This window comes from Cloeon dipterum, chromosome 2 (genome assembly GCF_949628265.1).
Source record: "Cloeon dipterum chromosome 2, ieCloDipt1.1, whole genome shotgun sequence".
Lineage (NCBI taxonomy): Eukaryota > Metazoa > Arthropoda > Insecta > Ephemeroptera > Baetidae > Cloeon > Cloeon dipterum.
Genome location: NC_088787.1, coordinates 27604486 through 27610645, shown reverse-complemented (window position 1 = coordinate 27610645; position 6160 = coordinate 27604486).

Below are 6160 nucleotides of genomic sequence, written 5' to 3'. Positions count from 1 at the left end.
GTAAAATTTTGAACTGTTGCGCCAGGGCAAAGTTTCCTTACAAAGGTGTGAGCTGGTTGGTGCCATTGTGTTCAAGGTGGTTGGTTGCGTATGCGGTGCAGAGGCGTGGAACTGCAGCTCATATCCGTGCCAGGGCGGTGGCGGAGGCATTGTTCCTATGAACGACAGCATCCGGCCGAGGCAATCACACTCGCTGCCCGCACCGACAATCCATCTCACTTTCACCCGACGCCGAATAAAAAAATTGAGCGTTTCCGCTTATTATTCTGACTACACGAATGAAACTGTTCTGCTGAAAACAATAATGGCAGGCTTTTTGGTAACCTCTTTTGTTTCCTCAAGGATTTTTGGGTTCAAGGATAACGATTCTGGTTCAGTATCCTTAGCACTTTTTTGTAGTGCCCGTAAACAAAGCACAGAGGGTGTATTTCTTGAGCAGCAAACTACCCCCTTATAGCGGCACTTCAATTATGCTGGTTTTACGTAAAGAGTAAATAATAATTAAAACTGTTTACCAGCCCGTTGGCTCGCATTGTTAAGGCACTCTCAGGAGTGTCAAAGCAATGGGAGGTATTTGAGCAGTTCGGAGATCTAATACTGGCTACCCAATGTCAGAGATGGCAAAAAGTGGTTAGTTTAGTGACTCGATGAAATGCTCAAATTGCTCAACGGGCTGGGAGGCGCACCGGCGCCGACTCGCTACTTGCTGGTTTGCACCTTTCCAGCATGCGTGATTTGGCTTCACGGGACGAATGTCTAACGTTTCAATGCAGTCCTCGGTGCTGAGGCAAGTGGCCCTTGAATGGGCTGGGTCCCTGTGCGGCCTGGTGTGCCCATGTTATCCGTTCACGGTGTTATTGGGACCCGGGTTTCAGCATTCGTGCTAGTGCAGTGCGCGCCCTTCCCGGTCCTCCGATCCTCAGACAGGGATAAAAAGAGCAAAAAAAAAAAAACTGTTCGCATAACTTATTTCTTAATATTCAGATTTCGGACCTTTTAATGGCGTCAAGGAACAGTGAAACGATATTATGAGCGTGTTTGCTTCTGTGAATGCCTCTTTTCTATACGCTTGCCAACCAAATGATAACTAAATAAATAAAAAATAAAAAAATAAAATAACGTTCGCTGTATTCTGATCACTTGATCAGTATCGGCTTTAAATTGTATAATTGTCAAATTTTAAATATGAGAATGAAAAATAGTATTGTATATCATGTATCAGATTTTTAGACACATATCTTGAATTCATCAAGATCAGCACGTATTTATTTTTAAGGGTTTAAATATAAACTTCACGAAAAGGCCTGACCTGTCGCATTCTTCCGATGAATCATGTGCTATTTTATGGTTATAAGTGTAAAAAGAAAATACCCCCGGAAAAGATTAATGACTTAGAGGGTCACAATGACCCCTTTTCACTTCCCGTTGAAATACAACATAAAGAGGCTATTAAATGCAAAGTCCAGTGAGGAACCCCTTACGATCGCTTTTCACACATTAGAATAACGTTAAATTTTATCTGTTTAAAATTTTTTATTAAGGTCTTCACCCTTCAGCCTGTCCACTTATTTTCCCTAAAGGCCGAGGATTCCGATGTCAGTGTGCTGCTCACGCGCCCAACTCGTTACTCGTCAACAACCCCACGAGAGGGAGCAATAAAGCAATAAATCTTTGACTAACTCACTCCTTCAGGACGCATTCTGGAAAATTGACGTGTGATCCTTTCTCTAGCAATATAAAAGTTTACTGCTCACTAAAGGAATGCATCGTTGTTTTTTCTCTATTCCGTATTTTGAATCCTATACAATTCTCCTTTAATCCCATAGAGCATTAGCCTCGTTTAAAAAGCTGCTCCAAAATACTGGCCAGGCAAAAGATGAACAAAGAATGGGAGACCAATCATAAAGTAGCCATAGATCTGAGTGCAGTCCCCTTGAGTTGTTTATTTTTTAATGTGTGATCCTTCAGTCACATTATTTGAAAACCAAGTTCACACAAAAACATAAACATATATGTACAAGGCACATAAAAATACGCGTGTTAATTCGACACCCTTCTTTCACGGTTAATCGCTTTTATAAAGGACAAATTCTGTAAAACGTACCTTTATGTTTTGAAAGTATGCGTCTTATGTTACGCGGTGAAAATTTACTTCTAGTGATCATCATAATGACAGATCGGATGGGTATTTTTCATTGACTATATGGCGAGAAATTTTCGTCAAAGATTCACTTCTAACAGAGTCCATACGCCAACGATCGAAGTATAGTCGGCGGTTTCCCCGTTATGGATATAAAGGTGCTAACAATAAACATAGTGGGTGATCTTCAATGACGGTGGTCTTGTCGTTTTAAGTTTTACAAAATGCGGACAATATTAACGTTCAGCTTTCCTTGAATTTGCAACAAAGGCGAGAAACAGGAAATGAGGACAATAGGACGTTGATTCTTTCATGTATTTTCGGCAGTTACCTTTAATCCATTAACTGTTTAATTTATTGTTACTTTTCAAAATTAATAGTTTTGTAGAAGAAAGAAGTTCTGGATAAAAAAAATTGTCCTAGATAGGGGGATTGTCCAAGGGGCATGTTGTATACACCGATTGTCGTTAGATCACATAGAAGTTTAGCAACATGCGTGTTGTTGGTAGAAGGAAGAGGGACCGCCTGCTGGAAAGCCTCCCAGTCGACTATGTAGCTCCAGGTCCTCGGACAAGGATAAAAAGAAGTAAAAAATGGAAAAATGCGAACAAGAATATCATATATGACCTAGATTAAAACTCTTAAAAGTAAAAACCGAAACGAAATTATTATGAACCAGGAAACTTCGCCACCATACTTTTAATGTTGTAATGATTTTCAATATTAGTGCGTAGTGATTGATAATTAGTTAAAATAATTAAGTATGAAAAGTTAAAAACCTAATTGTGTAATAAATCGACTGCACCAATTGTTAGGGAAAATGTTTTGCGTGCAGTTGAAAACAATATTTTTCAACCTGCAGGCGGCACAGCATCAATCGCCATTCAAGGAATACACACTATAGGAATTGGATGTCGTTATGTGTGTCTTCGAGCAGATTTTTCAGGATGATGGTGCGGCTAGTAGGCAGCCCGCTCGGCAGGCCAGTTTCTCACGGGTGCGTTTTACGCCTGGGGCCGTTTCGGAAGCGGAGCGAATCACAAACAGCTCCCGACTTGAACGTGCGGATGATGCTTCGTTCATTATACTCACCATTATCAATTTTTCAATCAATAAAATGTCCACGAGGTGCTTGGAATATTAATTTTCTCTAAGGAGTTCAAACAGCAGCTTTAAGACGCTTCTTTGGAAAGCCTGCAGCAAGTTCTCACATTTCTCTGACGCGTTTTTTTATCGCCTAAAGGTCTACTATTTTTCTATTTGTATAGAAAATGGCGTGTAAGTAACTGTTGATGACATTTTGTTCACAAAACAGGTGCATTAATAAAATGACATGAAATTTATGTCCCTTTTGCTTCTCCCCCCATGGCTTCTTCATTCATCCCGCGCTTAGAAAAGTCAAGAGAAGAGAAAATATTGCTCACTGGGACGCTCATGTATGGAGCGAAGCAGCAGGACCTCTGCGCTTCCTTTTGCTATTGTTTGTAAATATATCAAAGCAGTGGGTGCGATTGCTTCCTTTTCTTAACGTTGTAATAATTCCTGCTGTTGCTGCAGCCTCTAGGCAAGAACCCCCGTCGTGTTTTAAATAATATTATGCACCGTGGAAAAATTCTAAAAGGGCTAAAAGTCGTTTTTCACCGCGTTGGCTATCCAGTGCGGACATTCAGATTAATTCAAGCATGAACTTTTTAAGGTTTTTATCTGGCAGCTTTAAGTGGGACGTTCAGGTGTCTCGTATGTCAAGAAAGACACAATTTGAATAAAAGATTAAGGCTTGCTCTTCTATAGTTACTTAATAGCTAAATAAATATATATTAAATAGAAAACTATTTTGGATTGTTTCACGGTTGATTGTTTTTGATCAAGTAATATTGCAAGCAAAACCTTTATACCCTTGAATCGGTGATTGATTAATATTTTTTCTTTACATTTATCACTTATTTGCTACAAATTTTATTGTTCGATTGGTGGAGGCTGTTTTTCTGCTTGGGTGCATCTTACTTTGACAAATAATATCTCATTCATAATGAACAGCTCAAACGATCAAACCTTTAGCAGGGCATTAAAAAGCGCTTAAGTGCCTGCTGCTACCTTAATGATGGGCCGTATTTTTCACGTTGCGCCGCGTGCGTCCATTGACTTGCATTCAGCTTGGCCGACACACTGGCGCGACACCAAACTAAAGAGCGCAGTCTTCCCGCGGACATTCATTTGGCGTCGATTGTTGGCCCTTCCTTACCTCGTGACGGCACAATGGCCAATTTCTCAATTTCGTGTGCTGATCAGGGAAAGAGTTGAGCAAAATTGCTTATGTTGGTTAACTTTCATTGAGCGAAATTAAGTGGGAATCAATCTTTAGCGAGTGAATACACATCCGCTGCTTGTGAACACACTCATTTATTTGTTGAACCGAATAGTTATTATTTGCTACGCGGCAATCAGACGCAAGTACAAGTAAATAGCTACTTCAGTGCTCACTTCCCTTACCTTTTTACTTACTGCGCTTCTTAAATAGTGCCGTCATCCAGGCCAGAATTCTCTTGAAGCCACGCGCGGTCATGTATGGTCTATAATTGTCAGGGGACGCCGACCCTAAATAAAGGGAGTAAAGATTGGAATGATTTATGGCAGCATTACAGAGAGGTCGGCGGAGGTTAGGTTAGACCATACAATAAATCTCTTAGGATTCGATGTTTCAGTTTTTGTAAATCTTTGAAATCGTGTAGTATGTATCCAATGAGTTTATATACATCAGCAGCTTGGAAATATTTTTGGTTCAACGGAGTTTGCGAGTTATGGAGCTCCAAAAGTTTAAAAATCCTTTTTGAATACAGCACGGGAAATGATTCATAATCGAATTGTGAAGCCGATAAATCATTGTTAACTTTCTGGAAAAGTCCAATGATTATCGTCTGTTGCTGGGAAATTGGCAAATGTAGCTCTTAAACGCTTAAAAACCTCTTTAAACTTGTAGCTCTTAAACGCTTAAACCTTTTTGAATAAACTATCAGGTCATGTAGCTCCGATTTAGTCATTTGGAAAAAAGCTGTTTTTTACTCACCGAACTGTAAGATTCTCATTTAACATTTTTTTTGGGGAATAAAAGTGATGCGGTGAAATTTTGTTCTACGTGTAAAAAATAGGAAACTATCAGCTTTCAGATCATATATTTAGATTTCTGCTCTTCGATTAAGCAACTAAAAACTCACAAACCATCAAGTGACCCACCGATTGGTTTATTTCATCAATGCGCTGTCTATAAACCGATTTCACATGAATTAAACGAAAAGAGTGTTTTACAATTTTGGACCATATTTTCCTTCGCTTAAATTTTCGAATCAAAAAATTTCCACCACAGGACGAGTGGTTCACATCAGGAAAGGCTACACAAATTCATTGGTTTTGCGGGTTTCTCCAAAAAGCGTTGAATCTTAAGAGTTTCCTTATTGTTTAGTAAAGCAAAATGCAATGTACGTGTCAGGAGGCGCAGGTATGTCGACTCAGTAGAGCACCGAATTTTAAAGTTTTTTTCACGAACTAATAAAAAAAAACATTTTTCTGAGATCAAATTTTGAAACTGTTATTTTGATTTTCAGTACCGACTTCAGGCATTTTAATTAATTCTGGCCTTAAAATGCAATGAAGAACAAAGCTGCCAGCCAAATTTCTTTGAATCCCAAAGGACGGAAGTTCATTCACATATATAGAACTAAAAATTTGAGGCCTCTTAAAAAAAATAGAAAACAATCTCGCAAGTTTGAAAAAACCAATTTCTTGCGTTAGTCGGTGAAAAATCAGGTTTACCGCAGTTCAAGTCCAATCTAGTTATAATTGCTTGCCTATACTTGAGATCAAGTGATCATAATTTTATTATAGCTTATTTTGAGTGCGTTTTCCTACAAAAAATTTGTGGCACAGCAGGCCCACAATCAAGAAGAGTACATAAATTAATAAAACAACACCAAACTTAAGAGTGAATTGTTAGATTTAAATATTATTTGATGATGGAAGACGTTA